The sequence below is a fragment of the Phascolarctos cinereus genome, unplaced genomic scaffold (assembly GCF_003287225.1).
Source record: "Phascolarctos cinereus isolate Bilbo 61053 unplaced genomic scaffold, phaCin_HiC Scaffold_4;HRSCAF=312, whole genome shotgun sequence".
NCBI classification, from domain to species: Eukaryota; Metazoa; Chordata; class Mammalia; order Diprotodontia; family Phascolarctidae; genus Phascolarctos; species Phascolarctos cinereus.
Genome location: NW_027555847.1, coordinates 34,831,759 through 34,857,249, shown reverse-complemented (window position 1 = coordinate 34,857,249; position 25,491 = coordinate 34,831,759). Strand labels below are relative to the sequence as shown.

The 25,491-nt window shown below is 40.3% G+C and overlaps 1 protein-coding gene across 10 annotated transcripts in view; it reads right to left on the bottom strand.

The window, feature by feature from the left end:
* Window positions 1-25,491, bottom strand: part of MITF (melanocyte inducing transcription factor) — a 273,400-nt gene that overhangs the window by 51,598 nt on the left and 196,311 nt on the right. The window lies entirely within an intron of this gene.

Genomic DNA, 25,491 nt, shown 5'->3' with positions numbered 1-25,491 from the left:
ATGGATAAATGTCCCGTCCAGTTTCTAACTGTATTCTCCCTGAGCTGGATAACTACAGAAACAACAACAACCATAGCAGCAAGGACTTCCAGAGTGAAATATTTTCCCCCTGATCCTGGCAATGCCTGATGTGAGGTCAGTGTAAAAGGGGACACATCCAGGCACCACCAGAAGAACTCTTGGTGCTAATCACCCAACAGCAGGCTCTGGACCAGTATGCTGAAGGCACTGAGAATGTTGAGCTTGGAGAAGAGAAGCCTTTAGGAGAGAGGACACAAAAACTGTCCCCAAGTGTCTGAAAGGCTGTCATATGGAGGAGGGATTAGATTTGTTCTCTTTGTCCCCAAAGGACAATACTTCAAACAAAGGGTAAAAGTGGCAGATTTAGGCATGATGTTACAGAAAAATCTTCATGACTAGGGAGAATGGGTTAGGAAGGGGAGGGCTCCTTCTCACTCAAGGTCTCTTAGCAGAGCCTCAATGACCACTTGTGGCATGTTCTGGAGTGAGGAACCTTTTTTTTTCAGGTACAGTTGAGTCTGATGTACCTTCCCATTCTGACATTCTGAATTTCTTTGGTTCCTTTCATAGCATCAACGATTTGGGGCTCAAAAGGATTTTCAAGCCCACTGAGTCCAACCTTCCTCCCCCTACTCATTTTTCAGATGAGGGAACTAAGGCACAGAGTATTTAAGGGACTTACCTAGAGTCACCAAGCTAAAAAAGAGCCTGAGGCAGGATATGAAGCCAGTTTCCCCTGACTCTAAACCCAGTGCTTCCTCTTTCCTTTATTATTTCATCCAATTAACAATTATTTATGAAAGTCTTTTTTTCTAACATTTTATGCTAGGCCACCTTTGGTATGTTTTTTGTTCTAAAAAAAATCCTTAGTTCTACAGCATCCAACCATTACATGATGCAGCACTGCCTGAATAATGGACCATTGTAAGAAATGAGCAATTATTGTTTTCAGTCCAACTAGGAGTTAGGAGAGTAACATTCCATGTGCTGCAACCTTTCCACGTGTCCTACTTTAACACAGGCTCAGGAATGTAGAGTTTCTTTTTTTCATGACTGCTATTCTTCTCCTCCCACTCTCCTTCCTTTCAGAAAAAAAAATAAATATTGAACCTCTGTCAGCCTTGGTGTCCTCACCTATAAAAGAAGGGGGATAGGCTTGATGTCTCCCTGTCCTGACAGTGAGAGGCTTACTACAGCATTGCACTAAGACACCTAATGTTTGGGTTGGAAGTTCTAATAACATTTCCCCTCCAATCCAAAGGACTCCAAGGGAAAAACAAGCTACTTTGCACATTCTTGCAGAAGGCAGGATTTGGGTTGAGTCTTGAAATAAGCCAGGAAAGCTAGGAGGTGGAGGTGAGTAAGGAAGGGCATTCCAGGTATGGGGGTGAAAAGTCACAGAGTCAGGAAATGAAGTGCCTTGTGGGAGGAACAGCTAGGAGACCAGCATCATTAAACCCAAGGTATGTGCAGGGAAGTAATGTTTAAGATGCCTAGAAAGACAGGACGTGGTGAAGAAATTATGAAGGACTTGAAAAGGTAAACAGAGTATTTCATATTTGATCCAGGAGGTATTAGGGAACCACTGGAATTTATTGAGCAGGATAATGACATTGTCAGATCTGTGCTTCAGGATGATTGACTTGGCAACTGATTCAGGGGAGACATGAGGCACGGAGACCAACCAGAAGGTTATTATAATAGTACGGGCATAAGGCTTGCTTCAGGATAGAGGCTATGTCAGGGAAGGGAGAAGAGAAGGGGGGGGAATTTACATATAAATTAAACATATATGTGCGTATATCTGTGTATATATGTATGTATGTGTGTATGTATGAGTGTGTGTGTGTGTGTGTGTGTGTGTGTGTGTGTGTGTGTGTGTGTATACATGGCAGGGGGAGGTGATGGAGATGGAGATGTTGTAGAGGCAGAATTTATGGGACTTAGCAATAGATTGGATATATGGAATGAATCACAGTTGAAGAGGGGTTGTGAGCTTGGTGACTGGGAGGATGGTGATACCTTTGACAGTAATAGGGAGCTCTGAAAGAGGGAAGAGTTGAGGGGGGACTTAGTGTAAGAATAATAAATTCAGTTATGGACATATCTGAGGGACATCAGATATCTACAAGAGAGCATTTTGAGATGTCTCCTTAGGCAGTTGGAGTTTTGAGAAGAGACGTTATGGCTGAATATATCAATCTAGGAGTGGTCTTCATAGAGGATGATAGCTGAATCCATAGGAGCTGATATGATCACCAAGAAGGTATTATATAGTTCTCTAGCCCATTGCCTCTTAAAACAATAAATAATAATGATAATAATAATAATAATAATAATAATAATAATAATAATAATAATAACTGCCATTTTACATAGTGCTTTTAAACACATGACCTCACTTGAGCCTCATTATAACTTATGAGCTTGGGACCACAGGTATTATTATAATCTTTTTTTACAGATGAAGAAACCAACGCCCAGAGAGGTTGTTTCTTTCTTTTTTAGTTTAAGTTTCTTGCCCACAATCACACAAATACTAAGTGTCAGAGAGTTTGAACCATGATCTTCCTCGCTCCAAGTCCAGCACTCTAATTCAACTTGTCTTTGTCCCTCAGAACCTCCTTCCCCACTTCCAATGGTCAGAGACACTCACTGCAGCAGTTTGTCCAGCCTGACCTTCCTTTACAGTGCCCCAATCCCCAAAATTATTTCTGGCTCCTTGTCTCACAAAGCCCTCCCAGCCCAATGAAAATCATAATTCCCATCAAAGCATGGATTAGTTTAAGCAGTTTATTTATTTTTCTAGACTACTTAAATAACTAAGAGTCCCCTTAATCATCTCTGGACTGTTTGCTTATTAATCTAAATGCATCTATAATTGATGGAATTTAAGACAATGAATGGCAGGAGTAGGGGAGAACTATATGGGGGCCATAAGGGCTTCTCTTAAAGTCATAAAATTCTCATCTTTTCCATATAAAGACAATCCTGGGAAGGGGAAGGATAGCTCCTGGTTCCTAGAGCAGGGGTTCTTAACCACGGATCCCTTTGGGTCTGTGGTCAGGGGGTCCATGAACTTAAATGGAAAAAAAAATACATCTTGATTTCAATAGAATTGATTGACTTTGTGATCCTATGCATTGTTTTATGTATTTAAAAAAATTATTCTGAGAAGGGGATCATAGCCTTCTCCAGACTCCCAAATGACTCCATGATACACACAGAAAGGTTAAGAACCCTGATATAGAAAGGATATCTTGCCCCTCCACTCGTCAAAATTCCATTGATAAAATGATAGTTTTGATGTGGGGTGGGAGGGTAGGGAGGGGGAGTCCCAAAATGATATGGTTTTCAGTTTTTATTTCCTGGCCCTTAAAGAGATTGAGCTCTCTTGCTGGGGAGCAGAGGACACTGATCTGAGCTCCATGTGGTGGAAGCCTACGTCCTGGTCACTGGCTTTGTGTGCTGGGGTGGTTTTCAGTGTTAAGAAGCAATGAGCAGGCTACCCTGCTTTGGAGTGGGAGGGAAGACTGAGTTCATCCTAAACTTTCCCATCTTCTACATGCTTCCTGCAATATTATACATAATGAATTACATAGATTGTTTACTATATATTCCTAATTACCATGTAGCACATCAAATATGAATATCAATAATAATAATGATGACAACAATAACAGCCACCCTTTACATTGCACTTAAAGTTTATAACAGGTTTTACATATATTATTATCTCATTTTACTTCTCAGTTACAGGAACTCTGTGACGGAGATACAAGTACCAGATTCATAGAATTTGATGGTTGGAATGGACCACAGCATCTATCCAGTCCAACCTTTGCCAAAAAAGAAACCCTACAGGATAGTGACAGGGAGTCATCCAGCCTTCTTGAAGATCTCCAGGAATGGGGAAAGCATTGCCTCCACAGGCAGCCCATTCCACTTCTGTGAAGCTGGCAGCAATCAGAAATGTGCCTCTTTGGAAATCTCACCCAAGCTTCTATGAACTCTTTCCAGAATTCTTATCTGATTTACTTTGTTCTAAGTTTTATCTGACTTTGCTCTGTTCACATGTGTTATGTCTTCATAGTTTCCTGCTTATGCAATATGGTTGTCTGCTTATAGCTTCATTCATTTAATAAACATTTATTAAGTATCTACTAAGTGCAGGCACTGGAGATAAAAAAACAGACAATCAAATGAAAAATGGCCCCTGCCCTCAAGAAGCTTACATTCCTTTGAAGAGGAGGAAGATATGCTGACAAATAGATCAATGTACTATATGGTCAAAATAAGTGCAGCGATTTGGGGTTATGGTGAGAATACCAACAACTAGGCAGATCAGAAGAAGCCTCATTTAGGGGGCAGCACATGAAGGAAGCCAGAGATTCTAAGAGGTAAAAGGGATTTTGAGACAGTATGATACGCTACAGTTAATAAAAAATTAGTAAGCCCCTAGTTTGTGCCAGGTACTATGCTAAGTCCTGGGGGGGGGGGGGAAGTAAGAGATAGCCCCTGCTCTCAAGGAGCTCTAATGGGGAGACAACACGCAAATGACTACGTACCAACTGTGTACAAAAGAGGTACAGGATAAACGGGAAATAATCGATAGAGGGAGGGCATTACCATTAAGAAGGGCTTCCAGGAGAAAGCCGCATTTTAGCAGGGATTGGAAGGAAGCCAAAAGAAGCCGAAAGGCAGAGAAAAGGAAGGAGAGCATTTCTGGCATGAGGGACAACAGTGAAAAGACCCTGAGTCTGGAGATGGAGTATCTTTTTCAAGGAACAGTAACGAAGCCAGAGTCACTGGACTACAGAATAACCGATGTGTGGGGGGGGGGTACAAGGTGCGGGCGAAAGGGGGAAAAGGGGAGGGGTGTGAAGTTCATTTGACCAAAGCTTCACCCATCACAGCCCATATTAATGGAAAAAATATATTACTGGCTATAACAGACCACAGACCGAAAGACAAATACTCCAAATTTTTCCTGATGCTTTGTTCAATGAAGACAGTTTTATACATAGGAATATAAGATTTAAAGCCAGAAAGGCCTTAGAGATAGATTACCCAAAACAGGAGCTTCTCACCACTTTTGTGTCATATACCCTGTGGCAGTCTGGGGAAACCTATGAACCCCTTAGGAGGGTGATGTCTTTAAATGCATAAAATAAATGTATAGATAATATTGAAACCAATTATATTGAAATATGGTCATCAGAATACATATATGTGTGTGTGTACATACACACATCTAGTGATATGGATATTGTGTGTATACATATATACACATACATGTATATACATGTGCATATACACACAGAGATTGATATAGATAGTGTATATACATACACATGTGTACACATGTGTGTATGCTTGTGTACATGTATGTGTGTTTATAGCTATATTAACCTAGCTGTGTGTACATGCATATAATATGTATATGCATATAGACATATACATGTGTATTGTGTATATATACACACAGCTATATCTATCTATCCACATAAAAATCATGACCTGCTTAAGAATCCCTGATCTAATCCAACCCTTTCATTTTACACATAAGCAAATAAAGGGCACATGGAGATTAGATGCACCCCACTGCTAAAAAGTGGCAGACGCAGAAATCGAACCCAGGCCCAGACCTTTTTCCATTCCCCCACATAGCCACCAGTTATATCTATATCCATTTAAAGTAAGGAGCAAGGAAGGGAGAAGGATGATGAAACAACAGACCCATTCACCCAAAGTTCTCACCCATAAGTAGAATTCACATGTTTACTTAATGTTCCCAGTGATCTCACTCCATACAAAGAAGCCGGGGTTTTCTAGCCAAGTTCTCTCTGTTCCTACACATACTTCGGAAGAGATAAATGTTTTTAGAAAAAACGATCAATTTTTTTCCTGAGTGGAAGGGTGACTTTAACAAAGGCAAAATGTCTTTTAGATGATTAAAGGAACAGAGGTTAGAACTGTCTGCAGGTGAGTCAGGAGAGAGGCATCTCCACCAGAGACAAATGTCAGAGGGAACATTCTGTTGTGGGCAGCATGTTGCCCTAGGACTTCTACTTAGCAATTTAAGGGTTTTTTTGTTTTTTGTTTTGTTTTGTTTTTAAGAGGAGGGGAGCTGGAGGAGGGAAAAGGGAAGAAGTGGAGAATATTCTAAGCTCAATAGAACTTTTTTGTTGATTAGAAGCATCTAAATGTCATGAGATTCTCTAAAGGTTAAAAGATTTTATGATTTAGCAATTTATTTTAAGCCAAACACAAGCCATCTGCTTAAAATACAATAAAGGCTACTGAATAACTTTTTTTAAATAGCATTAACGATATTCCAAATCTTGAACTGCATTAAAAGAGATTCACATCAAAAGACGTTTGATAACTACTTGTTGTGAGGAGGGTTGTGGCAGCAAAGGAGGCACTTTTGCTAGGGCCTGGGATCTAGGTTTCAGTACCCCACTTTCTAATGTGGGCATGTATTGGGTTGGAATTACTCATTGGGAGTTTGAAGAGACCATGGGAAGAGGGAGTTTGTGTAGACAGGAAGGAGAGCATTTTGGAGAGGTAGAAAGGGTAGGTTCATGGGGGGAGGATGGGAGGATGGTAGATAGTCTGGGAAGGTACCGAATGCCAAAGCAAGTAAGGACATTTGATCTGCCCTTGAGGATTTTGCATTGTAGCTGAGAAGACAGAAAGCATCCAATTAACATTTGTGAGAGAGCACCAACTCAACAAGTGGAATTAATATGGGAAAACCATGTACTATAAAGGAAGAGAATCAGCATGATGTGATGGATAGGGAGACAGACTTGTGGTCAAGAAGACCTCAGTTCAAATCCTGCCTCAGATATTTATTAGCTCGGCAAGTCATAACCTCTCTCAGCCTCAGTTTCCTCATCTGTAAAATGGAGATAATAATAGTACCTGCCTCCCAGTGTTACTGTGAGGATCAAATGAGATCATATTCGTAAAGTGCTTTGAAAACCTTAAAGCACTATAGAAATAGTAGAAATACAAATATCAGTATTTTATATAAATATTATTATTTAATGGGAAGACAACATATAAATATTTAGGTATATACAAGATGGAGGAAGTTGATCTGAAAGGAACAAAACATTTGGAGATATATTTCTGGCGAACTAAGAAAAATTAAATAGATGCCCAATAAGGAATTAATTGGTGATGCTTAATGCTAAGTACTTAATGTGTTGAACATTGTTTTTGTAGTTGAGACATTATTTTTCAAAATACGCATAAGGCCAGCATCTCTCTCCTGTTAAAGAAAATCCTGTACGCAGTAACAGCCACTTTGTGTGATAACTAACGTTGATAGACTTAGCCCTTCTCAGCAATGCAAGGATCTAAGACATCTCCAAAGGTCTCATGATGGAACACATTATCCACATCCAAAGCAAGAACTATGGAGTCTAAATGCAGATTGAAGCATACTATTTGCTCTTTTTTTTTTCTTCTGTTTTGTTTTGTTTCCTCTTTCTTGTTGGTTCTAATTGGTTCTATTGGTTCTAATTCTTACTTACAACATCACTAATGTGAAAATATGTTTAATAGGAATGTATATGTATAGCCTATATCAGATCACGTGCCATGTTGGGGAGGGAGGTGGGGCGGGAGGGAAAGAAAAATTTAAAACTCAAAAGCTTATGGAAGTGATTGTTGATAAATCAAAATATTAATTAATAAAAAAAGTGTGAGACACATCAAAAAAAAAGTCCTGTTGGTCCAATCAATAAGGCCATGGCCAGGACAGTGCAGAAAATTCTATCAAGATCCAGGAGTTCCTTGTGCTGCACATACTCACTTACTTAGGTTTTCTGTCATCTGCTCTGGAACCCTGACCATTAGCAAAATCTGAAGGATGCAACAGCTTTAAAAGAAAGGCAAATTCCTACATACAATGACTTAAAAAGAGGATGGTTTAAAGAGAAGGTACTTTTTTCTTTCATAGTGATTATTCTTCTTCCTGTTCAGAGGTGCCATGTTACAATTTTATTTGCTTCATGAAATGATTTCAAAATGGTGCAAGTACTTTGGTCAATCCACAGGAATGGCCCATCTATTTCATAAAAGGTATTGATGTATTCATTTTCTTTCTTCTGGGCATGTCAGCTTCAAAAGTTCATTACAACTTACATTTGCATCTTGCTTTGACTTGAAAGGGAAAATTTTATTGGTGTTGAGGGGAGAAATGTCATAATGTTCTCAAACGACCTAATTCAAAAGTGAAGACACAATCCCATCTCGAGTGAAAGAGACAGCTGATTTCCTGTTACTGGCATTAGGAAAGATCAAATATTCCAGTTAATTAGAGAGTAAACATATTCATCAGACAGATTATCAATCAAAAATAATTAGAATAAAATAAAATGTACTTATTACTATATAATTTAGCCTTTCTATAGATTCAGAAAACACTTTGAGGACTTGTTATAGCCCAAGGTCGTAATGATGAACATCAAATAGCTTTGTACTGGCCGCATAGAAAACTGCCAGTTAGAGGCAAAATGGCGGATAACTAGTTTTTATTGTTCTGGATTGAAAAGCCAGAATAAACTTTTAAGTTCTTTTTAGTTTTCCGGAATTAGCATTCTCAACGTGGTACCTCTCACTCATATAAATCAAAATCGTCTGGTTTCACCTACTCACATTCAGCTCCACAAGGGCTTCTTTTCTTCCTGATAATTTTTTAATGAATGTTTTTATAGTTTGTGCACAAATATAAATTTTACTGCTATTTAAAAATTATGCAAACATACATTTACTGATTTCACACATTTGTGACTGTCAGCTACTACTCTGGGGTGATTATAAACAGTATCATTCTTTGTTAACTTTGTTAACTATAGAATCTTTTTGGACAGCAATCTGTCAATGCTCACTAAGAATTACAAAAAGGGGCAGCTAGGTGGCACAGTGGATAGAGCAGCAGCCCTGGAGTCAGGAGGACCTGAGTTCCAATCCGACCTCAGGCACACTTACTAGCTGTGTGACTCTGGGCAAGTCACTTAACCCCAACTGTCTTACTACAAAAAAAAAAAAAGAGTTACAAAAAGAATCATATCCTTGGACAGACTATAAGCTCCCTGAGGGCCCTGGGCTTCTAAATTTTTGTCTTCACCTCCCTAGTGCCTAACATATTGCAGTGTCTAATGAAAAGCTCTCTCTGCAAAGATTAATGTAGCAGCATAATATTTGTAATTTCAAAAATGTAGAAGCAATATAAGTATCAAACAACTTGGGGGATGGTTATGTAAACTGTGGTTCATCCTCAGTAGAATGTAAACTCCCTGAAGGTAAGGACTGCTTTTCCTTTTTGTCTTCAAGTCCCCAGTGCCCAGCACAATGTCTAACACATAGTAGGAACTTAATTAATGATCACCAAATGAACCAAATTAATGAAGACTGCCAAGTATGAAGAATATGGAGAGAGCTGGGCGGAACGTTCGGAAGCTGTACTACCACCACCACCCCCCCCAAGAAAAAAATAATAAACAGAATCAGAACAGCAGCTATAAACCACCTATGACTCTATCAGAAGAAAAATGAATGAAAAAGAATAGAGAAAGTGAAAAATTTGGATGGATATTTAGAGGTAGTGACTAAAATGTTTTTCTGATACTTTATGCATTGAAATTAACTAAATGCAAATGGTCACAAAGAAAGTTTACTTAGGTTTTTTATGTTAAATCACAGGATAGAGATAGGGCCCAAACCTATGATTTTATTGGCATGGGGAAAACACCTGGTAAGGAAAAGACTTCTTCTAATCAAAGCTTGCCCCTTCTCAGCAAACTGTCTTAGAGAATCACCAAAAGCATGGAGTGGCTAAGTGACCTGCCCAAAGTTACACTGCCTAAGTCCCAAAGGGGGGACTAGACCTCAGGCCCTCCTGGTTTTGAGGCAGGCCCTTTATTCACAGCCTCACAGCCCTTTGTTCCACAGGGAGTTTTTTAAAATAGTGTAATTTTTAAAGAAAATGCCATTTTGATTACCTCCATAGCAAACTTGCTTATGTGACTTTCAGTAGCCTTCCACTTGCTGTCTTCTCTCTGTTCTCCCTATAAACTACTCAGAAAAGCATGACAAAAGCCCCCCAAGGCAGTGACACAAAAGAAGTGGCTCCTTCAGTGACAATTTTCTTCTCATAGGATGCCTTTGACAATTATTTAAGCCCAGACCTGAGCAATCTCCAGTGGAGTTGGAAGTTTTTGGGAAATGCCAAGCAGCCAAAGCTGCCCTGCTGGTCTCTGCAAAGGCTGCACTCTGTACTAGAAATCCAAACTGCTCTGGGAAAAATGCTTACATCGGACTCTGCTCCCCTCCCGTTATGCCCTTAGAATAAAGAATGCTGTGTTCATCTTTGTGTCACCCTCGAAACTGCTGGAAAAGTCGGCATCTGATGTCAAATGGTACTTTGCAAATAATTACAAAAGCCTTTCTTGAAATAGCAATAAAGGTGGCACGAAAAAAAGCCTTCCATGACATGGAAGGCTAAACTTGCTTGGGTTTGGGTTTCCCAACTGTAAAGACTGTGCTGATTTTTAAACAGGCCACATTCAACGATACAGAACAGACCTTAAATGCCTTTTGGGGTCGGATTCAGCTCAGTTTTCAGGGCTTTATTGACCGATGTACAGATATGAAGAAGTAAATTATAACTAAACAGTAGAAATAAAAAGATCAGGATTTCACTTGGGCCAGCTCCCAAATGTGAAGGAGATGAGCATTTACTTTGGCTCTAAAATTAAGACATGGAGAAAAATCAGAAGTTGATGGATTCATTTTAAAAACTTTTTTTGCTTGTGAACTTAATCATTAAACTCAATTCCAACAACAATTTCAACAACAAAAATATTTGATGATACAAAAAACAAGAAAGAAGATTGTATAAGAAATTGCAAGCTTATTATATTGTTTTTAAATACATTTGGACATGTATATATACACACATATATACTTTTATATGTCCATATATAAACACATTATACACATACACACACACATGTACACATGTTTAACATATACAGGGCACATACAGGGTGTTACAAAAGTTTTAGTTCTGCTTTTATTATTAAGGTGAAAACTGATTTAAGACTTTTGAGATACCCTATGTACATATGATATACATCTACAGATACACATATGTATGAGTATATTCAAAAGTATTGTTAAGAGGATGGATATAATTTTAAAAGGTAGCAACAGAATTACTTTCTTTCAGGTTCTTAGCCTCTTTTGTGACATGGACCTCCTTGACAGTCTGCTGAAGCCTAATCCAGTTCCCAGAGCCCAGCTTAAGGGGCCCTGTACTCTTCATCTGGGAGTCCTTCTGCATTTGAGCATTTCCTTCTGGGTATTTAATAAAATCTTTTACCGATGCTCTTTTTTCATATCTATCATGACAGCTAGAAAAGGAACCTTAGAGTTCATCTAGATAACTCCCTCCTCCAGTTCCTAATGCTTTATCTCTTTAAATTACCTTACATTTATTCTGTACATGTGATATATATGCTTACTGTATGCATACACATCTAGTCTATTAGAATGCAAGCCCTCTGAAGGGAAGAATTATTTCATTTCTGCCTTTGTACTCCCAACCACAAGCACAGTTCCTGGAACATAGTAGGCACTTCATAAATATTTGTTAATTAATTTGCCTAACCCAACTCTCTTATTTTACAGAAGAAAAAAATGCAGTTCAGAAGGGCTGAGTTCCCAATGTCATGTGAGTACTAAAATAGGGCCAGATTTGAAACCAAGTCCTAAAAATCCAGACTTAGCACTCTCAGTGTTGTAACATGCTTTATTTAATATAAAATACCACATCAGGAAAGAACTCCACTATTTCAAACATTACTAAACTTTTGATACTGACCACCGGATAACTAAAGACAAAGGTAAACAAAACAGTGTTTAAACCTCATCCTGGGCAGCCTGAAGAGGAACAGCTCCATTTTTCCTTTCTTTTTAAGGCATCAAATAAATCTCTTTCATTCCCAGCTGGGGATACCTCTCCCAAGGGAGTGAATCTAAAACAAAAACATGATTTCCCTTCTCCTCTTCACCCCCACCATTGGAGCTCCTACGAGAAATATACCTGATTGAAACTCATCCTAAGAATCAAGTTCAGGCTGTGATCTTTGGCAGAAAGTGACTGTTTCTAAGTGTGCATGGCACAGCAACCCTCCTTGGCACGTTGCAGCTAAAAATGCATCTTCTGCCAGAACATGAATGAAGCAGGCATGCATCTCAGAATGGGAAAAAAAAGAAGGGGGGAGAATGGCATGCATCCCAGAATGGGGAAAAAAAATGGGAGAAGTATCACTAGTGAGGCTTAAAGCTAGAATACCCTACGGTCTCCATATTGTTTTCGATTTGTCATTATTTCACTCTCTTGCATAGCAACAGACTGGAAGCTCCTCAAGTGCAGGGCATGTATCATTTTTCATCTCTGTTATCAACAAATGCGGTAGCTAGGTGGTACAGCGGATAAAGTGCTGGACTTGGAATCAGAAGATCCAGGTTCAAATCCTGTTTCTGATGCAGACTACCCATGTGACCTTGGAAAAGTCACAACCTCCCTGGGCCTCAATTTCCTTATTTGTAAAATGAAGGAGTTGGACTAGATGACCTCTAAGGTCCCCTGCAGGTCTAAATCTATTATCCTTATCTATAAAATGGGCATATGCACCTAACTCCCTGGGTTGTTGTGAGGATCAAATAGAAAATATTTGTAAAGTGTTTAGCATGCTGCCTGGCACACAGTAGGTGTTTAATAAATGCTTATTCCCTTCCCTTGCCCTTATGACTTGTATTTGAATCCCAATTCAGCCAACAGCTATGCGTATAACCCCGGCCAAGTCATTTGTGTTATTTTCCTTATACATAAAACGAGGGTGGTAGACTCCCCTTCAAGGTTCATGTATATGAGCCTATGACCCTACATTTCATCTCATCATATTTTGCCCGAAGTTTCAGCCCACTGAAATCTCTGAGCAGCCTGACTCTTTCATCTGGAACCTCTTCTAAATTTATGTCACCCGCCAGGTGGGTCACTAGGCCATCCATCTATGGCTTTATCCAGGTCACTGGGAGAAGCATTAAACATCACAAGGCCAACAACAGTTAGGGTCTTGTCAGTGAACGGATCTGTCATGGTGTTGTTACTCCTGGCTTAAAAGTTTCCATGATCTCTAAGTCAACTGAAACAATGGCTCTCAGGAAATCAGGCTATAACCTTGTACTCCAGGGAGAGTAAAGACATAGAGACAAGAGACCAGCATCTAGAAGCATTTTTCAACCACGGGGAGAATATTCAGAATATCTGATAGAAATACACATGGACAGATAGCTATGTAACTTAGGACACGGCACTTCAATTAATAATTAATTAACGATTAAAAGCTTTCATTTCCATAGCACGTTAAAGTTCACAAAATGTTTTGCAAATATTATCTCGTTTGATCTTCACAACAACCCTGGGAGGTATGTGCTATTATTACCTGCATTTTACAGTTGAGAAAATTGAGACAAATCGGTTAATTGACTTACCCAGCATCACACATGGGAGCAGCTAGGTGGCACAATGGATAGAGCGCCAGGCCTGGAGACAGGAAGATCTGAGCTCAAATCTCCCTTTGGAGACTTACTAGCTGTGGGATCCTGGGCAAGTCACTTAACACTGTTTGCCTCAGTTTCCTCATCTGTAAAATGAGCTAGAGAAGGGAATGGCAAACCACTGCAGTATCTTTGCCACAAAAACTCTAAATGAGGTCATGAAGAGTCAAACACGAATGAACAAAAACGACAAAGCATCATGCAACTAGTAAGTGTATAAAGTCACATTTGAGGGGGCAGCTAGGTGGCGCAGTGGATAGAGCACTGGCCCTGAAGTCAGGAGGATCTGAGTTCTAATCCAGCCTCAGACCAAACACTTGACACTTACTAGCTGTGTGACCTTGGACAAGCCACTTAACCCCAATTGCCTTAAAAAAAAAAGAACAACAACAACAACAAGTCACATTTGAACTCAGGTCCTCATGACAGTGTATCAAGAAGCTATTCACTAGGGCAGCTAGGTGGTGCAGTGGATAGAGCACCATCCCAGGAGTCAGGAGGACCTGAGTTCAAATCTGGCCTCAGACACTTGACACTTCCTAAGTATGTGACCCTGGGCAAGTCACTTAACCCCAACTGCCTCACCTAAATAAACAGATAAATGAATGAATAAATAAATAAAGCTATTCACTGAATCATCTAGCTGCATGCACCCTAAGTCTAAAGGACAGCAAACGATGTTTATAAAAAAAAGGAAAATGCTTTAGCAACAAATATCGCATTGCGCAGAAATAGGTGTAAAAATTCTTCTCGACTAGCAAAGGATGTGTGTGTTCTCTGCCCAGTTCCTCATGTGAATATGTGACCTGTGGTCACGCATTGGACGATTTGCTGAACAGGCTGTAAAGTTTAAAGCTGCCTACACTCAAAGAAACATACACAACTAGTTATCTGGATTTTAAAAACCATGTTCACAGTGTGGATGGACAATGTGCTGGGCACAGAACTGAGCAGGGGGTTATCAGGCTGCATTTCCTTTGGGAAATCAGCTAGGGGCTTTTAACGACTCCAAGCTCCTTCTTGAAATAAAAGCCCAGCTTTTTAATGTCAATATTCTTGCTGCATGACTGTGACTCATGGAATACTCGGGTCTCCAAAGAATCAACACTGTGGGTTTCTTAAGTCCTGGAGAGGGAGATGGTGGACGGAAGCAGACTGCAACACACTACCCCCCCCCCCCCGAAAAACAGTGCAGGAGAAGCAGCATCCAGGGTGACTACTGAGAGGTATACGACTGGAAAAAAAGAAAGTTTGCTTACATAGAGAAAGTATGGCTAAGTGATGGATTAGCTTGCTACTTCACTGGTAGCCACACAATGGCAAGGTTTGGTGGGTGAGAGGACTAGGGGAAGAGGAGCAGCGGTGAACAGAGGAAGGCTGCTTCTGTTACAGTGTTTCACAGATACTTGTACATGAGCTGTCTACTTCTGTTAGTCAATTATTTATAATAAAAGACCACCCTATCCTTCTAAAAGGCAGCTAGAGGGCACAGTGAAGGGGACTGGGCATGGAGTCTAGAATACTTGGGTTCAAATCCTGCCCAAGAAGGATCACTGCCTAACTTATTTCCATTAAGTTCCAAAAAACATATTTTGAGGTTACTTTCAGCAGAGCAGGATTACTTCATAATAGTCGAATTCCTTTTGAAAGAAAAACATTCTAGGTTTTATTTACAGTTCTTCAATTTGATGAACAATTGACATGGGTATCCCCCTAAAGGACTATAAGTAAGAAACAGATCAATCACCATTCATTTGTAAAGTCAATTAAAAAAAAAATCTTCCACCTAGACTGTAAGCTTCTTGAGGGCAAGAATTGTTGTTATTATTTTTTAACACATTCCCCGGTGTCTAGCACAATGCCTGGTACACAGTGGTCTCTTAATAAGGGCTTGCTAAAAATGAATTTAATTTCAGAATACCTAAATAATTTTAAAATCAAGCATCATAATGTTTCCATATATTCAGAGAATCTAATCAGCCTTAATTGCAAATAAAAAAATGCCTGGACAAAGGAGCACTTGTTTATGCTTAAATAGGCAAAGACAAATAGAAGTCTGGAATGACCTCTGATGCAACCTTTCATCAATTCATTACAATAACTTTTCTTTATATATTTGCCATACAGAGTGTCCCCTTCTTCATTTTGCAGCTGTCTGAAGATACCGACCAAAACAATCACCTGACAATCAACACCTGCCCAGCATCACAGATGTTTATGATATAAAGCCGAAAAGGAAAATAGCCCTTGCCCTCAAAGGGCTTCCAGCTGATCAGGAGAGACAGCATACAAGGTAGTTTGGGGGGATTGGAGGCTCTAGCAACTGGGGGGACCATGAGCATAGGTTTAAAGTAAGATCTAGTAACATTTGAGCTGAGCTTTGAAGACAATTATTCCTCAGAGGTGGAAGCGGGGAGGAGGTAGGTATAAGCCCCAGTTTTTGCTATATTCCTGGGTAGTAGAGCAATACCAATTATAGCCACCTCAGAAATGAATTAGTCCACATAGGCCAGAGAGAAAAAGAAGAGTAACTAGCATATATCTATAGATCTCACTAAGGATTACAAAGCACCTTACATGTTATCTCATTTGATCCTCAAAACAAAAACAGAACAAAACAAACAAAAAACAGGCCACTAGTTGGTGCAGTTGCTAGAGCTTGGGTCCTGAGATCAGGAATATCTGAGTTCAAATCTAGCCTCAGAAACTTACTGGCTATGTGACCCTGGGCAAGTCACTTAATCCTGTTGCTTTAAAAAAAATACCTAGGAGGTAGGTGCTATTATAATCTCCAGTTCACAAAAAAAGGAAACTATACCTGAGAAAGCCTAAGTTAGGGCCACACAGTCTAAGGCAGAATTTGAACTCAGGTCTTCCCGATGCCAGGTCCAGTACTCTAGCCACTAGCCCCCAGATAAAGGCAGAAATGAACGTGAGGCAGATTGAAAAGCTACCAGAAAACATTCCAAGCTCTAAGCCCAGCTTTGGATCACAAAGGACAATGGCTTAAGACGACAATTGTTTAAAGTCAAAGGGAAAGTTGTCTGCAAGTGGAACATTGGGGGGGGGGAGAAGATAATGGGAGCACAAAAAAAGCTAAGGATCTCCCAAGCAAACTTGACTGAGAAAGATCATTTTGTTAATTCAAAGTGGGACAGGCTTTTCTTTTCTTTTTCTTTTTTTCTTGTTCTTCTCCTCATTTAAGTGCCCATAAGCCATTAGACGTCACAGCTAATAAAAAGAGTAATATGAAATCTATACTGTGCCGTCGCCTACAGCCTGTTACGGCTTTTATGTCATCCTGAATCTGGAAAGGTTGAGTAAGCAGTACCACAAAAACAATTTAAAGACATTCACTTTATCACGCTATTAACACGTTCATTAGAAATATCCTAAAATCACTGACTTAGTTTACATGACGAGGATACAGGTTCACTTGCTGCCGAGGCGCTTGGTTTTATCCCCCTGCTCAATGAGCGATGAGCTTATTTATGGCCAGATCAAAGCCAACGCTTTATAATAAAAGGAAGAAGCTACATCACTGAACATGATGATTGGGCATCCTAGGGAGATGATGATCTGAGTCACCTTCATGGCAACTCAACTATCTACTCTCTGAGCTGCTCCATTAATACTGCTGGGGGTTCATTTCCCCCCTTTCGGTACCTCAAAAATTTTCACTGCAAAAACAGGACAGATGAACTTCCATGGATGAAATGCATCTCCTAAATTTAAAGGGTTTAAAGGTACCGTAAAGCACCATAAACAATATATGGTTCTTAGTGGGTATTTCTTCATGGTAATGTGCATTCATAATAAAATGAGTATTTACTTTGGGTCACCAGAACAAACTCAAATGAGAACAATCATTTTGTTAATTCAAATCCAGAGGGAGAAATTAAACCATGAATTAAAGCTCAGGCCACATGGCCAATGGCATGCAACTAATTTTCATGGCCATATAGAATGTTGGCCACCACGTGGGACTGCTGTGCATCTGCAGAACATTGTACAAAGTGTGAAGGAAAAAAAATAAAAGAATGAATTTCATATTCAGTTTGTGGAATCCGATTGTTTTCTGGACAATTCCTACTAGGGAAATTCCAAAAGAATGGCAGATATGGTTCCTTCCTTTGTGAGGATTATATACTGTCTAATGGAGGAGGTTGGACAGACCTGACCAGGGGTGTGCTGGTAAACGTTTAACAACTGACTCTTTAAAAAAAATGTACACAACACATACTTTTAACTTCTTTCTGTATTATTAATAATTTCTACATCAATTTCTTTAAATCTAGACAATCAACAAGACAATTAACATGATATGAAACATTTGCCAATTTCCAAGGTATAAATGCTTACACTGAAAAGTTAACACAGGTGAGCTCCTTCTCTCTCTGCTGACCCTTCCACTGACTGGTCATGGTCTCTCAGAAACTCCACTTTAAGGAAGGGTCCCTAGGCCAGAAATGTTCACTCCTTCATTCCTCTCTGGGCCATTCCAGCCTGTCCTGACTTCTTACTCTACTGTGCTCACCTTCCTCCCACTAGTACCTTCCCCCCACCTCCATTCTACTTTCTTCAATGTGTTATCTTCCCATTAGAATATAAACTCCTCCACAGCAGGGTCTAGCTCTCTTTTTGCTTTTATATGCCAGGTATCACCTGGCATATGCAGTAAGTACTTAATAAATGCTTACTGACCTAGGAGAGTGCCTTGGTAGTCACCTCAATGGAAACTCTGCCATAATACAGCTCCGTTCTCTTCAGGGCTCCCCGTTTTAATCTTCATTTTTTCTACTTGCCTTTCAGGCTCATCAATTCAGAGCTCCAAGGAACTTGAGGGATCATATGGTCCAGCTCCTCTATCTCTTCCCCAGGAAAATGGGCCATAAAGGAAGGCTTCAGTGAATGACTCTCAATTCTCACTTTGCTCCCTCCCACCACTACTGCTCCATAGGCACTTAAGTCCCTAAGTAACATTTTTCCGGAGTATTGGCAAAAGATGTTAGAAAAACAGATTTCTGTAAAGCCAGCAATCTGTGAGGGAAGAACATTCTTTAATTCCTGCTAGGAGGCACGATGGATAGAGCACTGAACATAGAGTGAGAAAGATCTGAGTTCAAATCCAGCCTCAGACACTTAACTAGCAATGTGACCCTTAGCAAGTCACTTTATCTCTGCCTCAAGTTTCCTCCACCATAAAATGGGGATCATAATAACACCTGCCTCCTAAGATTGTTGTGAGGATGAAGGGTGATAATGATGTGGTGCTTGGGTGCCTATGCTTGGGTGCTTATGTTTGGGTGCTTGTACTTGGACCCCAGTTTCTCCCTAGCCTCAGAAACACTGTCCCTGACAGTTTCTCCCCAGCCCAAGGACCCCGTGCCTAGCAATTACTCATGAGTGGGTCCCAGCAAGCCTTCCTCATCTCTCTCCTTGGTGCAGTTCCAAACAGCACCTGAAGGAATTATTAGTTTAAACTGACTTTGCACTGGGTCATAAAGACATACTACTGCCCTACCTCATTATCTACATCCTGGGCTCCTCATTAACTGTATTCTAGACTTAAGACATATGTATACTCCCTACATCTATCTTGTCAAACAAGACATTGATTGGTGGCAGACCGAACAACTCTCAGTTATCCTGAGCTCTGGTTGACTGAGTGACGTAGCAGGCCTAAAACCACACCTCCATGTGGCCCCCCTTGTGGGCTTTTCCCAGTGAACTCTGGGTGAAACACCTGAGCAGTAGGTACAAGAAGTGCATGTTTCTTTAAGAACTGACCACTCCTTAACCACTCCCTAATCCCACCCTGAATCACCTAGTTAGCATATTTGGCACATGTTTTATTGTATTTTATCCTATATAAACTTTAACTGTACCTCTCTAAGGTTGCAGGATCCATTGAGAATCCTTGCCCGCTGAAAAGTGTAACAATAAACTTTGCCACCTTGACTTAAAGAATGCTTGAGTCTGTGAATTCATTCCAGATGACCCATCCTGTACTCCGGTCTTTGAGGGGTCACAACCTCTCAACCTCTCACACAGCAACAATAATGTCTGTCAAGTGCTTATGCAGCACCTAGCACATAGTAGGAACTTAATACTTATTTCCTTCCTATGACAGAACAAACCCAGAAACAATTCAGTTCAACAAATTCAAGTGCCTACTATGTGAAATGCACAGGGTTATACCTGGAAGAAAATCCAAAATGGAGATAAACACCCTAAAAGATGAGTTATAAGGGAAATATGACAGGGAAGCAATCAGCTCCCCCTCACAGCTAAACTCCTCTGAAGTCAAAGGACCTAGTTCAAATCCTGCCTCGAACACTTAATCACCTGTTCTGACCTAGAAGAAGTCACTTATCTGCCTTCAGCTTCTGGCACATGTTTTCCTCAACCATAGAGAAAAAACCGATAAATAGAAGTATGTAAAGAACATATAGAATATGTATAGAATGTACATTCCTCAACTGTAAAGTATGTGTAGAATGATTTATGTGTGTGTGTGTGTGTAGGTGTGTGTGTGTGCATGTGCGTATACACACACACACATATTTATGTCTAAGGTAGCCATCGCTAAAGAGGGGAGGCAGGAGAGGGAAGAAAAACGGGGAAAAGGGAAGAAAGACATGGAAAAGTTGCATGATAACTTTATTATATATTTTAAAGGAACAGCAAGTTGTACATAATATATTTGCAGTTTCATGGGCAATCATCTTTTTATCTATTCTACTATGTTATGGAAATGCTTGTTTTATTTCTTAAGTTCAGAATGAAATAAATAAAGATGGGGGGGGAGGGGAAGTGGCCTCGATAAACCTGAGGCCCCCTCCAGCTCTAGAGAAATGATCTGCTTGTCTTAGAAAGAGCAATCCACACTCATAACCTCTACTTCTTCACCATCCACTAGATCCTCAAGGAAAAGGTGCAATTTGACCTTTGACTCCAATATTCTATTCAAATAACTCTCTCACACATCACCAGTCTCCTTTCAATCTAAATCCAATGGTCTATTCTCAGTCTTCACCTCCTTTGGCCTCTCCACAACATGCAAAATCTGTTGACCACACCTCTTGAGTGGTGTCTTCTCCCTTAATTCCTGAGATACTGCCATCTTTTGCTCTGCTGAGCTCTCTTCCTCAGGTCCTCCATAGTTTATCTTTCTCCAACTCTCCCCCCACCAAATATGGGTGTGCTGAGTCCTAGGTCCTGTTCTCTTCTCACTCGGCACTGTCTCCTTTGTTGATTGGCTCCCTCGGCTTTGGTTTCCTGTATAGAGATGACTGTTAAACCTTTAAATCCAGTCCCAGTCTTTCCCCTGACGTCTTTCTAGTCCCACATCTCTCGCTCCCCACTGGACATCTCCACCTACAAATATTATTTCATTTGATCCTCAAAGCAATCCACATGAGGTAGATGCTATTATCTCCATTTTTACAGTTGAAGAAAATGAGGCAAACAGAGGTTAAGTGACTTGCCCAAGGTCACACAGCTAGTAAGTGTCTGAGGCTGGATTTGAACTTAGGTCTTCTTGATTTCAGACCCAGAGTTCTACCCACTGCACCAACTAGCTGCCTGTTTTCAGTCACAGTCAACCACCCTAGCTCAGATCATCATGACCTCTCTCTCAGAAAAACTGCCATAGCCTCTTAACTGATATCCGTGTCCCTAGTTTATCCCATCTCAAATCTAACCTTCAATCAGTTACCAAAACAATCTTACTAATCATCCTGCCATCCCCCTACTCTAGGATGCTCAGTTGCTCCCTACTGCATTCAGAATCAACTACTTAGCCTGGCATTTAGGGTTCTAGACACTCTGTCTCCAACCTGGTGTTTTAGCTTTATTTCACATTGCTCCCTTTATGAACTTGGCATTCCACCTAAAGCGCACATGTTCATCACACTTCAGCCTTCTCTCTTTCCCCTTTGTGCATTAGTAAAGGCCGTCCCCTCTGTATTCCTAGATTCTGCTCCCTTCTCTTTCTTCTGGGAAGATCACCAGGCCCCACTTCTTCCTTAGAACCTTCACATTCCCAAAACGGCCCTTCCGCTGCTCAGATTTTGCTAGAGCACTTAGACTAGATCTTTGTTCCCTCTCTCTCTCCTTTGTAGCCTATTTTTGAGTCCATGCAATGCCCCTCTCCAAGCCCCCAGCCCCCACCGCTCATAGACACACACCCAAGAGGCTATAAACTCCTCAAGGGCAGAGGTTGTGAGGTTCTGCATCTGCCTTCTTCTAGAGTCTAGAAAAATATTTTACATACAGTAAATATGGTTAATGTTCATTTAATTAAATTTAAAACTGATGTGTTTTTACGTGCAATAACTTGTTTCACTGAACGAACTAAGTAATTGTGAAGCACCTACTGTGTGCCAGCCATTGCACCAGGAGTTAGAAGTACAAAGATTGATGGTGAAACTGTCTCTGAACTCATTCTAATGGGGGGGGGGGCTACAACATAGGGAGACCCACATGGTACAGTGGGAAAGCCCTGATTCCAGAGTCAAAGAACCTGGCATTAAATCTTGGCTCAGAAGCTGCCTAGCTGTTTGACTTAGAGCAATTCATGTAATCTCCTGGGGCCTCAGTTTCCTCATCTGTAAAATCAGAAGGTGAGGGTTGAACTACATGGCCTGTGAGGTTTCTTCTAGCTCTAATTCAATGAATTTCTGGAAAGGTGTTTAATGAAGTCAAAATCAAACAAAATAGAAGAGGTTAAAATAGGGACCTGGTTGTTTGAATCTTAAAACACCCATTGTCTCTCTCACACACACACACACACTCACACATACACAATTTGCTCTCAGTGGAATTTGGAGGAGCAAAAATACATATGTAGGAAGCAATACAATGGGCTTATGTCAACCGCTATTGCCTCTCAATTCTTAGTAATATAGAGGGTGGAAAAAAAATAAATCAATTTTTTAAAGATTCATTGGCTCTCCTAATGAACTAGAGAGTTTTAAAGAGTTTTAAAATTTCCTAGAATGAATTCCAACCAAGTATCACAAACCACTGATAACTCAAAATAAAGGCATGTTCACAGAGGACAAAGAATTGAGTGTCTGATAGCCTTACTAGTACAGAGGTTATGAATTCAAGCTCTAATAGTTAAAAGTAGTATTTTTTTTGTGAAAAGATCAAACCAGGATCATTAAAAAAAAAAAAACAAGGCCTCCAGGCTAGTCCTCAAAAGATTCTATTTTAAACTCTGATAATACCAAGTCCTAGCTGTTTAACTCTTCCCTTGAATGAATGAAAATGAGCTATCTGTACAAAACACACAGGATGACCATTTATAAATTTTAAAAAGCATGAGGAGGGGTGGGGGGAAAAAATCAAGTTTATTGCATTTACATTCAAATCATTTGTTCAAAGTCTAAATTTAGCTAGGCCAAATTGAAGGCCGAGTCTCAAGACTTCATAAATTTAAAAGTGAATAAATCGGGTGGGAGGGATGGAGGCAGGAACTGACCACCATTGTCTCCTGCTCTAGTCAGATCACATCTAGGAAACTGAGCTCAGTTCTGTTCCTCACTTTTTAAGAATGGAATTGTCCAGGTGAAGAACATCCCAAGGAGGGCAGCTAGGAAGGCGAAAGGCCTTCACTTCATGTCTTATGAGGATCAACTAAAGAAAGTGGGATATTGAGCCTGACCAAGAGATGACTTGAGGAGGTGGGGTAGGAGGATTTCACCTAATGGCCCCAGCAAAACTAGGGTGAATGAGTGGAATTTACAAAGCCAAATTTAGGCTAGACATCAGGAAAAATTCTTCACAATTAGAGCTATCCTGTGGTAAAGCAGACTCTTTCCAGCTGTACTAGGTTCCTCCTCACCAGCCGTCTTTGGGCAAAGGCTGGATGATGGCCTGCCTGGCAAGTTGTGTGGGAGATTCATATTCAGATTGGATTGGACCAGATGGCCCCGGAGGTCGCTTACAACACAGAGATTTGTGATTCTATGAATACACTTAAAGTAACAACAGAGTCTTAGTTTGGGTATTTATCATGAGATTATTAGAGTCAGGAAGACATAGGTTCACATGCCTCTGTCATATCCTAATTCCACGGAGCAGTGAGCATCCAAAGTAGCGTTCAAACTCAGATTATCCTGACTCTACGTCCACCACGTCACGCAGCTGCCCTTTCTATGCCATCTGATTTGATCCTCACAAAAAGAAAATTGTGAATTCACTATTACCAATATTATTATCCTTATTTTATAAAGGAACAAACCAAGGCACAAAGGGGTTAAGGGATTTAGCAATGACCCGATAGCATTTAAGGGTCAGCACTTAGCCAAGTGCTTGGCAAAAAATAGTCACTTAATAAATGTTTGTTGATCCAACTGACCCTAGGTCTACCCCTTGAATCATTCTCCCTCTGATCTAAACTTTTCCCTAAGCATGACCTTTTCACTCAAGGTTTATTCATTTTAACAGATGCTGCTTTATAAGGATTAAGCAAATCTAGGCAACTCTCCAGCACCCCCACCCACCCACCCATTCTTCACTCTATATTCCACAGTTTTACTCTAATTCCTTCTTAGTGAAGACTCTCCTTTTCCTATTTACTGCAGGTAAATAACATTCACCCAAAGAATTATTTTATATTTCTTATTCCTTGCGGTCTAATAAATTGTCTAAAATTGCAACTCAAGAGCTCAGTAGCTAGAGAGGTGATAGCCCTTTATTTCTCCCCTTCTGCTCTTCTTTCTCAATCTTGTCAGCTCTGGTTTGAAAAGGTCACTGGCTTTTTATGTGTCATCCAGTGGTGCTCCGTGAATCAGCCGTGATAAGCTCACAGTGATGAAACTCAAAGCCGCTAGGGAGAGAGGAAAGATGGTGAAGTTGAGGAAGGAAGAGGAGAAGTGTTTGGAAGAAAACTTCACCATTGATGTGGATCTAGACCTCTGATTAAGAAAGCACTGAGAAAAAAGAAGGGCAGTGAGGCTGAGGAGGAAACATACACAGGTCATTTCCCTCTTTGATTCCATAGGCGATGGTTTCCATTCATTGAAGTATGCCCAGCTCTTCTCAAAGTGGGGGACTAGGGATGTGGAATCATGGATACACCATCAGACAGAGATGCTTTTATTGAAATGCTTTTCCCTCTATCCACTCTTTGTTTTCTAATCTTTGTTACAAGAGATGGCTGAATAGGGAAGTAAAGAGAGAGGGATAAATTCAAAAATGAGAATGTAAAAACAAAAGGTATTTTAAAAGTATGACAATGGTGTCTGGTATGTGAGCCTAGCCAGCCTTAATATATAGGCAGAATAGGCACCCACCTGCCCTGTTTGTATTTCTAGACCATAACACAGTGCTTTGCATATAATAGAGGCAGCTGGAGAGAGAAGTCGATAGAGACTGGAGTCAGGAAAATCTAAATTCAAATCCAGCCTCAGACACTTACTATCTGTGTAACCATGGCAAAGTCATTTAACTACCGCCTGATTCAGTTTCCTCATAGGTATAATATTAGCACCTACCTCCCGGTATTGCTATGAGGATTAAAATGAGATTGTATCTGTAAAGAGTTTTGTAAACCTTAAAGTGCTACATAAATGCTAGCTGTTACTATTACCATTACTAGTTGTACATATAGTAGAAGGGATGCCGAATTTTGAGTCAAAGGATCTGGGTTAGAACCAGGCTCTTACCCTCATCTGTGTTTTCTCTGACAAGTTCCCTAACCTCTCTGAGCCTCCGTCAGCTCCTTGAGGAAAGGAGGGAGTTAGACTCAATGGTCCCTGAGTCCCTTCTTGCTCTCAAACTCTCATTCAACTGAATAAGCGCATTTTGCTTTGG